The sequence below is a fragment of the Microtus ochrogaster genome, chromosome 24 (genome assembly GCF_000317375.1).
Source record: "Microtus ochrogaster isolate Prairie Vole_2 chromosome 24, MicOch1.0, whole genome shotgun sequence".
In the NCBI taxonomy this organism is placed as follows: Eukaryota; Metazoa; Chordata; class Mammalia; order Rodentia; family Cricetidae; genus Microtus; species Microtus ochrogaster.
The window spans coordinates 27,778,459-27,791,492 of NC_022024.1; the positions used below are offsets into that span (position 1 = coordinate 27,778,459).

Here is a 13,034-nt window from a genome sequence, read left to right on the forward strand (position 1 = left end):
CCCAATGCTGAGGCGATCGGATACATTGCTGGAACCATCAGATCCTTTAATGTCTGAGATTTAAGGAGTCAACATCTTTAACTTTTCCCTCCCTCCTACAATCCCAGTTCTTGCAGTTTTGAAAGACCAGAGAATAACTACTAAGAACATACCCTTTTAAAAGACGTTCTACTTAAACCTTTGATGAGGAGCCCACCAGAAAAAAAAAAAAAGACTGTAGTTAAATGTAGTGAAATATTTTAATACTGCCAGACAGTGGTGGCACAGGCTTTTAATCCCAGCACTGAGGAGGCAGAGGCAGGCTCTAAATTCCAAGACAGCCTAGTTACAGAGCAGAGTTCAAGGACAGCCAGGGCTACACAGAGAAACCCTGTCTCTAAACAAATAAACAAACAAACAAAAAAGAAAATAAAAAGAGATATTTTAATATCTAACGAATAAAAGAAAGACCACTTTTTAAAGTCTTCCACAACAGCCACACACAGCCACATGAATACTGATTTCCTGTAACAGCAGCGGTTCCAGGGTCGGATGCTCACATCCTAGATCCTGCACCTCTGCGGAGGGCCCCACATCACAACACAGCACATCCCACCACGGAAGTCCCAGGATGGGCGAGGGAGCTGGGATTCAAAGGCATGCTGCACACACCCACCCCAGTCTGCTTTCTCTCTCTCCCTACTCCTAGGGCAGTGTCGCCCACACCCTTCTTGCCTGTGGTGACTTGAGGTGTCACCAAGACAGTTATATGGAAGTTCGAGCTTCCAGGGAAAGCAGAACGAAGGTGGCCACTGGGATTGTCAAAGCAGGAAGTTCGATGCCAGCTCTGAGGCTCTGAGCCTGTCAGACCCACAGGCAAGAGGGGAGGGGGGGACACTGATTTTTTTTTTTATTGGAGTTCCCACACTCCACCCCTGGCATGTCCCTCCCCTTAAACACTCTCACTGAACTTACGCTTCTAAAAGGAAGGAACAGTGCATGAATTGGGCAATTCACTAGGAGTTCGGGTGTTTAAATGCCTAGAAACCCACTTGGGAAATTAGAGAGGGATTTGAGAAAGCGCAAAGACAACTAGTTAGAACAAAGAAATTTGTATTTCTCCCAAGCATCTGGCAGGATATTAATTACAAAGGGCCCGGCGATACATATTTACATACAGGGGCTGTAAAAGACTCACCAACTCCAGGATAAACCACGGCGGAGGCTCTCACCATCCTGCCCACGGCAGCCAGCCGACTGTGTGCAGGCAGGCTGATACTCTCCATGGCACCTGCGGATGACTCACCCTGGACTTTGGAGGAGATCAACTTGCACTATCTCTGGATATTCCCGTGTTTGTCTCGGGGGAAACTCCACGCCCTGTGCTGTGCCCAGAACAACTGTCAGCAATAATGGGATGCATTCAGCTATACAAATGGGCTCTTTGTGCTGAGGGCCGAGCCAGGCACTCTGTCTCTGCAGGGAGGCCCACCAGGGCAGAGGCAGGCTGTGGCACACACAACTCTGGGAGTATAGAACGGTTCACATTCAGCCTGGCTGCCACACCTGTGTGCCCACAAGAGCAAGACCTCAGTTTAACAAATCCAGGCTGGCAGAGAAAATGCAAAGTAGCAGAATGAACACACACACGCGCACGCACGCACGCACGCACGCACTCACAGAATCAGTTGTGAAACGGCCACTCAGCCAAGAGGGAGGAAAAGTGGGAGGCCACATGAGGAGTCAGGGGACCCCTTCCTCTGTTGACTTTTTTCCCAAGACAGATGCTCTGGATACCTTGAGTGACAGGCGCACCTGGAGAAGCAAAGGGGTACAGCACACTTCTTGTCTAGTGGCCAGAGAGGAAGAAGGAACGATGATAGTTCTGATAAGTGAGGGCACAGGTGTACTTGGTGCTAAGGGAGCCTCGGGAAAGAAGTGCCAAAGGGGGAAGGAGCTGGGCTTCTTGTCTTCCTACATCAGAAAGGCAGATTGGTTCCTCCAAAGTTGCGTGTCAAGAAATAGAAGTTTGGAGAAGCATGGTCCAAGAAACAGAGATGGCGGAAGGATGGAGGCCATAGCCCCCATAGGGATCAGAGCCTGAATGTCCCCACTTCAATCAAGCTGAGCCCAGCTGTCAGACCCCTGGCAGCCTACGAATCCTTGGGATCAGGATGGAAAATGCTTGGGTAGAGAAATGAAAGCCCACATTGGTACAGGAGACTAGAGGCCGGGGTGGTCAAAATGAGCCCATAGTACCCCGGCTCCAGGGGACAGCATTAGCCTCTATGAAGAGATGGCAGAATCTGAGTAGCTGAGTGTGTGTGTGGGGGGGTAGAGAGGCAGAGGTGGGACAATATTGTCCCTGTTTCCAGTCCCTTGGCAGCTTAAGATCATCCATACGGTAGGCTAGTGGAGCGTGAGCTGGAGGGTGCAGCATCAGACGTGAACTTGAGGGTCCCTAGACACTTAAGCACGGGTGTCACGGTGAGTGCTCGAGACAGCAAGGCTGGGAGCCAGCAGGAACAGTACCTGAGCCCCTTCCTCTGAGGACGGGCATAGAGTTCAAGGGTCAGCCTTAACCACTCTAGCGGAGCCCCAGCTCTGCCTCTTGTAACTGCGAGACCCTGGGCAAGTGAATTAACCTTTTTGAGATTCTGCTTCGGCGTAAGGAAATTTCTCTCGGGATTTAACGAGCTCAGGAAAGGACTTAATGTCACAGCAGACGGAAGACATTTCATATTTTCCCACTGCCCTTTTGTGACCATACAGTGCTTTGTTTTATAATTTGAGTTCTTAACCCACGCGGCAGGTTACAAGCTCTCCTGTTGCCGGTCACCCATCTTTAAATCCCTTTTGACCTTCCTTGTATGCACGGATTCTCAAATATTTGAACTGCCACAAGTCATAAGGAAAGCTCGGGCCAGGATGGTCCAAGGGAGCCGGGAGTTTCCTGCCCTTAACGTTAAATAACGAAGGCAAAGATCCCAAAATTGCTGTGTGGTTTCAGAGGTATTGATCTAACTGTTTGGGGGTGGGGAGAAAAGGGCACTGGGGTTTAGAGAAGAGAATTTTGCCGGTATAATAAAGTCTAGTGTAATATTTAGGAAGACTCATGCTATCGTCTCTTTCTGTCTTAGTTCAAATCAAGGTCTAAAACGCGCTAAATAATAAATGCCGGCAAATAGGTCTCACCTCAAGCAAATGTTAAGTCAATAGAACACTCACTCTATAAGAAATGCATGTTTTTTGGAGGAGGTTGGGGTTATTCTGCTAATTTTCAATACGAATTTAGTTTTTAATGCAAACAAACACATTTAAACTATTGATGGCCCTTGCCCTGACACAGGAGGTCCGACGTAAAAATTTTAAACTTTACGGTAGTACGAAAGAAAGGTACGTTCAGTCGAAACCGTGTTTCCAAATTTCAAATCCTTTCCTGGGCTAGTGATGCAAGGTTTGAGATGTCCTTGTGATGGCAGGCAATGGCAGAGCGGCAGCTCCCCATCAGTCATGTGTCCATGAGAGCGAGCGGGAGCACCTCTGTGCAGTGGGCTGTACTGCTCCACTCAGGCAAGATGCAGTAAACACATTTTCAGAGGATGGCACTTTCAACTCGAGTGCATCAGGATGAAAGCCCACCAGAAGCCGTAGCAGCTGGACACTGAAACAGAAACATCACAAGTCCACCAGCAGGCCTGGGCGGTGGTGGCGCATGCCTTTAATCCCAGCTCTTGGGAAGCAGAGACAGGCAGATCTCTGTGAGTTCGAGGCCAGCCTGGTCTACAGAGGGAGTTCCAGGACAGGCTCCAAAGCTACAGAGAAACCCAGTCTTGAAAAAACAGAAGAACAAAAAACAAAACAGCAACAACAACAACAACAACAACAACAAAATCAAGTCCACCAGCAATATACGCAAATTCAGTTCCAACAAACAAGGCTCAAGATCTATGGCCTCTGTGAACTCTATGACCTCAAGCCCTCAGCAAATTCAGGTAGCTACCAGCTTTGAGATTTTCTCTGGTCTCCCTCAGAACACTGCAGGGATAGACTCAATTCACCAAGAGCTCACTTCATTCTTTGAAGCCAGGGGGTCTTTTGGTGAAGCCTCAGGTCACAGAGAGGGACAGGCAACTGTTTGCCTGCCTCGGAGCAGCCAAACTGGGGGTTCAGGCTCAAGGTAAAAGATGGCGCCAGTGCTGGGCACGCGCCTTTAATCCCAGCACTCAGAAAGCAGAGGCAGGCAAAACTCTGTGAGTTCAAGGCCAGCCTGGTCTACACAGCGAGTTCTAAGACAGTCAGCCCTACACAAAAACCCAGTCTCAAAAATCAAAGCAAAGCAATCAATCAAACAAACAAAGATGGCCCAGCTTTGGGAGGTCAATGATTTGTACCTATTCTTGGCCCAAACACTTTTACTTAATAATTTATCTATCTATTCGGGCAGTTGGGGGTGGGAGAGCGGGTGTGTGTGTGTGGGGGGGGGGGTGTTGGAAGCTGTAGCTTGGTAGCTCAGTACCTTTCTAACATATACAAGCCCTGGGTCTCATCTTTGACACACACACGAAATTGTTTTAAGTGTATGAGGCTACAGAAAAAAGGACAGACATTTGAAATATAATAGTATAAGTTCAAACAAACACAGGAAAAACAAAGACCCGCCACAGCCCGGAAAGAACTCAAACAGTGTGTATGTCATGGAGAACTGGTTAGATAACAATGCATTTGCACAGAGCCTGTGTCTATGAAGATGCACAGCAAATATAACCTCACTATCCCAGGTGGGGGGGTGGGGTAGGGGTGTGGGACGGATGGGAGCAGAGCCTTTAGTTTTCACCTTTAGACCTTTGGTACTATGGAATTTATTGTTTCCAATAAACTTTCATTTAAAAATGATCTTTTTATTTTTATTTTTTTTGGTTTTTCGAGACAGGGTTTCTCTGTGGTTTTGGAGCCTGTCCTGGAACTAGCTCTTGTAGACCAGGCTGGTCTCGAACTCACAGAGATCCGCCTGCCTCTGCCTCCCGAGTGCTGGGATTAAAGGCGTTATGGATGTTTTGCCTACATGCGTCTGTGCACCACTTGCATGCAGTGCCCATGGAGGCCAGAAGAGGGCGCCGGATCCTTTGGAACTGGAGTGACAGGTGGTTGTAAGTCACCAGGTATGCGCTGGGAATTAAACCCTGGTCCATCTGGAAGAGCAGCCCGGTGCTCTTAGCCTCTGAGCCATCTCTCCACCCCTGGAACTTTTTCAGTTAAGCTCCTAAGGGGAAAGATGAGCCTTTAGAATTCAGGCTTATTCAGATACTACACTGAGTACTTCGCTTAAGGCTCAGCAGGACACACAAAACCCAGGCACAACACAGAGTGCAGAGGACACACACTGAAATGTGTTTGCTTTAGCTGTCAATGATGTAACCAGTAAACTCGGATTCTTAGGAGACCCGGCTGCCCTCTGAGGCCCTGGTTCGGTTACGAGTACTTCCACAATTTAAGAGGCTGCAGTGGGTCTTTACGCTAACCATGACTGTCTGAACTTGAAGTTAGTGTTACTCAGGAGGTCTGCTGGGTGGCGGCGTGGGCAAATGGGATGGGCTTCTCATTAACTCTGCCCCCTCGGGGGTCCTTAGAGAGGTGGGGCCAGGCACGGAGAAGGGAGAGCTGAGTATGGGAAAGGAAGTGGGACCCTGTTTTTGAGCGTGGCCGCCATCACCTAATCGCGACCAATGGGAATCTGCACCTAACAGCTTCCCTTCTCCCGCCACCACTACCCTGGTTTGGATTCCAAGTCCGGTTTGACATCACTGAGCGGCAATTCCAGAACATCCACTTGTAAGATCACCTGGGGCCGTTCCACCCCTTGCCCCACCCCCAGGCAGTGAATCAGGTTCTGTGTCTTCAGATGGAGCCCAGGTTGCTCTGCACAGGGAAGTCTGGGAAGCATCAATTCAGGTCAGATTCATTGTGAGAAAGGAAACCAGGCCCGACTGACTGAGTTACATAATTTCCCCAAGAACTGATTAACTATGGCCGGGAGACCCGGGGCCTGGTGAGCTAATTCTTTTCTCACAGACCAATACTACCTGCCCTGTGTCATCACCAGGGCCTGAGTATCTGTGAAGTTTGAGTCACCGTGAGGCTGCTGTGGGGACGTGCCTGACGAAGCCTGAGTTCAGGGTGCAGGTCAGAACGTGCTTCACGGCTGAGAGACTGGGTGAGGCTGCCCGCCTTGAACCCGCCCCTCCCCTTTCTTTCACTTTCAGTATCAGCACGGGGTGGGGGTGGTAGGGGTGGGGGGATGGGCAGCAGCAGCCTGGCAAAGTGCACCCAGGTGAGGCGCGCAGGCTGACTCACCCCGGGAGTCACCGTTTCCCCAGTGAGCCCCGAGTGCTGTCAGCCCAACAGCTCTCATCGCCACATGGCCGGTGCTAGCAGCTGCCAGCCCCTCGTGGTGCAGAGAAAAATGAAGGCGACTCCCGGGCAGACTCTAGGCCCGGGGCCTGGGATCGGCAATTTTAACGGAGGAATGAGGATGAGCCCCGCCCCGCCCCCACCCCCAGTTTGGAAATCACAGAGCAAGCTTTGACTCGAGGAGAGCTGGATCCACTTGTAATTGCCTCTAATGGGCCCTCCCACACGGCCGCACAGTTTACAGCTGTAAGACAGTTCCAAAAAGAGCGCCGCAGATTCCCTTTTCTACCTTTAAAGCCAGAATCCTTTCTGGGGAGGCTCTTCACGGAACTGTTTTGATTTTTCTTTTCTTAATATATCAGGAGATTCAAAAATAAGATGAATGAACGAAGCGAACGAAAAAAGCAAAGATGCAAATGAGTTTTACAGAAAGGGCCTTCATCTCTGCGACCTTGGTGGCAGCTCGGTGGGATTCACATCTACAACGGAACTGATACTGCATGGAGAAACCTCTTCCATCCCTGGGCATATGGTCCTGGAGACACAAGTCATCTCTTCGGACAACTTCCATGTCCTGATTTTCATCTTTCTTGGCAAGCTCGGCTCTCTTTTAATAAAGTCACAACCCTTTGTTGCCATGGAACCCAATCAGACATGGAGCCTGTTACTATGACTTCCTTGCAGGGCTAAAAAAAAAAGACCCAGTGACCAAAAGACTAGAGTTTTCTTTAAAGAAAATAAAAATCAAGGCAAAGAGGCTACAGAAAGGGCCTGACACCTTCGTGTCCACTAACACTTGAGTTTCATATAGGGTTGTCTGAATTCTTAGGCCAAAACTTGTCAATATTTTATTTTAAAACATTAGGCTGGGACTTAGCAAAGCTGATTTTTTTTTTTAACAAATAAATACCTGGCGAAGAGGATACAACTGTTCTTAGGATTCTTCCATTTTCCCTTCTTCTAGGTGAGCTTTCTCAAGGCTGAATTGCTGTTTAGCAAACAGGTGTCAATCACAGCTACCAAATTGCAATATCCATTTCCACCAGGACTAGGCTTTGCCGAGAGCTCACTGTTTCTCTGCAGAGGGAAGATATCTAAACAATACCGTGAATCCTGTGTCCCGCCATACCTGGAGCTGGACTGACTTGGTAGAGAAAAGTATCAGACGCTAACAGCAGAGCTATGTAAGGAAAGAGAAGGGGCATCTGCTGGGCGCCTGCTATGAGCTGGGCATCTCCCATCTCACTGTGGGACTGGGCGCTGCCACCAAGGTTCCGGGAGCCCCAAGCAGCTTGCTCAAGCTGCCATGCAGTACCTGATGGAGCCTGACTCCAAGTTGGTCATTCATTCCAACTTTCTGTCTGGCTCTGAATGCTGAGTGTTTGTTCAGGCACTTGTTCTTTAGGAGGGGATTCACGGCATCGTTCAGCGTTTCTCCGATGAGGGCATGGATTCTGTCTTGACTTCCAGCTGGCTCCGGCAGTGAGATGTTTGAATCTTACTATCATACCCACAAAGCAGCAGGCACCCCTTGGGAAAACCAGGAGCAAATATCCTGTCCGCTTGTCTAGGATGACACGGGATGGGCACTCGAACTAGGTGTACTGGGCTAGCCTCTGCCCTCAAAGCTTCCAGTCCTGAACCCCGGGGTGGGAAGACCCACGGAGCTCAAGGTGCCTGCTCTCACGCGGTATCAGGAGAATCAAAGACAAGTGATTCAACTTACAACAGTTATTCCGACCTGGACAAAGAGCTTCAAGACGTGGCTGGAAGTAATAAAGGGGAGCACGGGTGCTAATTTTAACACCAGATTGTTAATTGCATAGCCTCCAAGTCGAGGCTATTTTACCTAGTAACATGTACGATGAATACAGCAACAACTTTCAGGGAAAATTTTTAATTCAAAACAGAATTGCCACTCCACACCGCTCGGCAGACAAAAGACACAGTGAGTGACCGGGAAACATGGAATCCACATACAGTCCTGGTGGAAATGTACATGGGTGTGTTTTCTGGAAAACGCTGGAAGGCCCACAAAAGGCTAAACCCCGCATTCCCATGAGACCTGACAATTCCACTCCTAGTTATAGACCCAAGGGTAAAGAGTAGAGAAGTTCACAGACACTTGCTGGCCAAGTGTTCACGGAGCATTATCCCAATGACGGTAAAATGTGGCCGGAAACTCTCAGAATATTATTCATCCAAACAGGCAGCAACGACCTGGTTCATGTTACAATGTAGATGAGCCTTGAAAACATCTTTATACTACAGAATATAAAGGTCCCAAAATCTATGATTTCACTTTGGGAAAGCGTACAGAACAGGCAAATCCTAGAGACAGGAAGTAGGCTGCCGGCTTGCTGCCAGTTGCCAGGGCTGGGGGTTTTGAGGAGGGAGGGAGGGTGGCTACTGGTTATCTTTTTGGGGTGATACAAATTTTCTAAAATTGGTGGTATGGTGACTGCCTAGCTTCTTTATGAACATATCAAAGCCCATTCAATTACACACTGTGACTGGGCGTGTTGTATAGTACCGTAATTATACATATATTAAAGCTTTTCAAAAAATAAAAATACTAATTTATTAAAAATTTTCATTGTCCGACAACAACTATCCCAACTCATGAGACACAGGAGTGGGGCTGCTTAGCTTTGTGGAATTGCCATAAAGACTGGATTTGAACTCAGATCTGAGGTCTAAGACACATCCCCCTCCCTCCTCCTCTCTCAACGAATCCAAGATTAGACATTTATTTTAAATTTTGTTGACTTGTGTGTGTATGCGTGCATATGTACGTATGCATGCATGCGTGTGTACGTATGTATATGTATGTGTGTATATGTACGTATGCATGCATGTGTGTGTACATTGTATATGTATGTGTGTTTATGTGTGTAGGTGTTGGCTGGTGGGTGTGCTCTCCACAGCACGTAAGTGGAAATCACGGGACGGCTTTCAGAAGTCAGTTCTCTCCTTCCACTCTGGAATCTGGCTTCTGGGAATCGAACTCCAGGTCATCAGGATTATCAGCAAGCACCTTTAAAAAAAACCATCTCATCAGGAGTAAGCTGCTTTCCAATTTCCATACTCGTATGTTGCAAACCGGAGCCATCCATGAAAATATCCCTGGGGTTCATGAATCTACAACAGCAAATTAAAATGCTGTATTTGCTCAGATGGTGAATCATGCAGCTGCAATGGAGCGGCCACAGAGAGCCATCTGCCAACCAAGAACCGCCCGGCTATCGGTGTTGCTTCCATGTCTGCCTGTAGTGGGGCCAGGTACTGGTATGCGTTTAGTTCACTGGGTCAGCGAGCAAAGGTTGGTTTGCATATACCGGGGAACCCAGTTCGTCCCTAGAATCCACACAGAGGGGGAAGAAGAGAACTGACTCCACAACGCTGTCCTCTACCTTCTTCCACAAATGTGCTATGGTACAAACACCTCCCCAGTCCACAGATCCTGCACGCACAGTAATAAAAAATAATGAAAACAAGACACCGCTGTAGTTGGCCATATCTATTTCCTAAAGCGGCTCTGAAGTTCCACAAACTCTGTGGTTTAAGTCAGCAGAAATTCCTTGCTCACAGCGCTGGAGGCTTGGCCCAAGATCAAAGAAGAGAGAAGGCTGAGCGCCTCTGAAGATGTCAGACACTGATTCCTCTCTTCATGGCTGTCTGAGGCGTGCACTCCTTGGCTGGTAAGTAGACTCACTGTCCAAACCCATGGTCTTCACGGCCTGGTCTCTGTGCCATGTCCCTGGGTGCGGGCCTGACACTATGTCCAAATGACGCTTTTCACAAGGACATCAGTCCTACTGGGTTCCAGTCTATTCTACAAATCTACTTTTAACTCAGCTACTCTACAAAGACTTGGCATCCAAATAAGGTCCCGCTGTGAGACACTGAAGGTCTGGATGTCAACAGATGTCCTGGGGAACGCTCAACCTATAAAAACCAGCTCTAACTATAAAGGACACAGCCACTCCCATGAAAGCAAACTGTCTCGATAAACATGTCACAGGCAGAGATTTTCTTTTTTTCTTTTTCTTTTAAACACTGCTTGACCCATTAGTTCCAGCCTCTTATTGGCTAGCTCTTACATACGAAAGCTATGCGAGGATTGAGCCTTTCTGCCGATCCAATGGGTAGAGGAAGCGTTTAACTGTAGCAGCAGGGGCTGGGGAGGAAGCTCACCCTCTAACAGCATGTGCCGTTCTTCCAGAGGACCTAGGTTCGATTCCTAGACCCCATGCTCAGGTCTTACAGCTGGCTCTAACTGCAGGTGCAAGGGATCAGATGCCCTCTTCTGACCTCTGTGGCCACTGCTTTCACACGCAACCCAACACACACCCATAAATAAAAACAAACCTTAAAAAGGTAAAAGTAAATAAACTTAGTAGACGACAGGGTGGTGACCGCCTTGTGAACACTGACCTGTGGATCACCAGCTTGCGATTACTGCCGTGTGTATTTAATTTGCTTGAAAAATCACACCACCACCAACAACAACAAAACGGAGGGAAATTTTCCTTAGAACATTAAAGAAACCGGCTTTAACAATAAGAAACCCCCTTATTTTTCAAGCAGATCTAAGCAAAAATGCCAATTAGTATCTCCCGAACAAATATTTTCTACTAGCCAAAAGCAGAAGATGTAAAATATGGAAATCAGGGTACATGCCTTCCCCTAATTAGATGTATTTAAATCAAAACCAGAGCCAAGGCCTTAACTAATTGTTTGGTGTACTTAAACACGGAACTCTGAAAAGACAGACCTTGCTGGCTTGTTGGAAGGTGTGAACTCAATATTATATTAATATCTATGTGTGAAACGCTCAATGTATGTTTCCCTTTCTTCCTCGCTTTCCCCCATTGTCGATACCCCACAGCAATCCTGGGTTGGGGGAGATTAAACCACAAGTTAAAAGGGTGTGAAGGCTCAGGAGAGGCTGGCCTAGGTCGGGTGGAGGGGCACAAGTGCCAGCTGTTGTAGGGTTAAGCCAACCCCTTTAAGGGGCGAGTTTGCCTCGGGTGAATGCATATGGATAAATCGGATAAATCGGGCATTCGGCAGGCAGCTGGTCCCTTTTCCTGCCTCCTGTGAAACGGCTACGCGGGAACCTTGGTTCTGTAAGTTTATTTTAACATTAAAGCTGTATATATTCTTTAATATCTGCCTTGCATTTATTTACGCCGATACAAGCTGTGAGTTGAGAAAGGGAGTCAAGGAAGACCCCTAAGCATTAGCTTACACAAGACTCCAACATGCTCATGGGGACATAGCTGTCTCTTACCCCAAGGAATCAGATGCTCAAGACGGGCTAAGACGGTTTCACAGAGTTGTAAGGGGCCAGTGTGTCTCCTAAGCCCTGGTCTTGCACTATCCCTCGGATTACCAGACAGAGCCCTCTGTACTGACTGGCTCTAACCTCGGCTGGATTTAGCACTGACCATTCACCATCCCCTCGGCTGTCATTCTAAGTCACTGTAACCATGCCCTATGGGTCTCCTTGGGTTCGCCTCTCTGCAACCCAGCAGCCAAGGCTGTGCTTGCAAAATGCCGAGTCAGGAATTGGCTTCCCTACAACTTCTCGGGTCCCAAGTGTCTCTGTTCAACTCACTGCCCACCTGGCTCCAGCCATGATGTCCTCTGGTGTGCCTGGAACACAGCAAATGCCTGTGTCTGAGCTTCTGCACTCACTGCTCCCTATCCAGGGATGCTGTTCCTGCATGGCACCTCCATGGGTCTCAGCTACAAAAAGCTTTCCTGGGGTCTCTGATTTTTAATTGCTCCTCTCTAGCCCCACCTGGGCCTCTCCATCTTCTATTTATTTTATCATTATTGTTGTTGTTGTTGTTGTTATTGTTTTTCAAGACAAGGTTTCTCTGTATAACCACCCTGGCTGTCCTAGAATTCATTCTGTAGACCAGGCTGGCCTCAAACTTACAGAGATCCACCTGCCTCTGCCTCCCGAGTACTGGGATTAAAGGCATGCACCACCACTGCATAGCTTATTTTTTAATATATTACTACCACTGAACATGCATGGATTTCACCTGTGGGTCTGGTTTCCTTGCCTCAGCTCACTGGAACAAACACCAGATTACAGTGGGGTCTTTGTTTTATCACTTAAGGATGCCTAGAACATCACAGGGGACTGACACATGTTGGGGACATTATGAATGAGGCTCCAAAGCTGACAGTCCATTCATGTACTATATGAAAGAACTTGAGCCTGTCACCTCCATTTATTCAGAGGCAGGGGATGACCAGGAGACAAACAGGTAACGGGGAGCAGGAAGGAGCCAGCTTAAGGGGTTCAAAGAAGTTCATCTTTCAACTCAGCGCCATAAAAGACACCCTTCTGTGTCACATGTTGGGGACACATGGCTACCACCCATCTCAACATCCCTGCCAAGGACACACTCTCCATCTTCTCTTCTAATAGGGCCAAGAATCCCAGAACAAGAAAGCTCCAGGTATGGGTTTGGGGAGGGAACTCCATACGCTAAGACTCTAGGGGAGGAAAAGAACAGCTTGGTAGAGCCCTCTGTCTCTCTTCTTCTTTCCTGGTGGGTATTAGAACATGACTATATGTCTTCACTACATTTTTATTGTTACGAAGAGACACTACAGCCAAG

General features: G+C 48.1%; 1 protein-coding gene across 6 annotated transcripts in view; it reads right to left on the reverse strand.

Annotated features, from left to right (window-relative positions):
* Tmcc3 (transmembrane and coiled-coil domain family 3) overlaps positions 1–13,034 on the reverse strand; it is a 262,328-nt gene that overhangs the window by 35,079 nt on the left and 214,215 nt on the right. The window contains exon 1 of one of the 6 annotated variants that reach the window (XM_026784513.1): positions 1,286–1,320. The exons of 4 other annotated variants lie outside the window; for them this stretch is intronic. The gene's annotated coding sequence lies outside the window, so the exon portion shown is untranslated. One more of the 6 variants, XM_026784511.1, reaches the window with a different exon arrangement.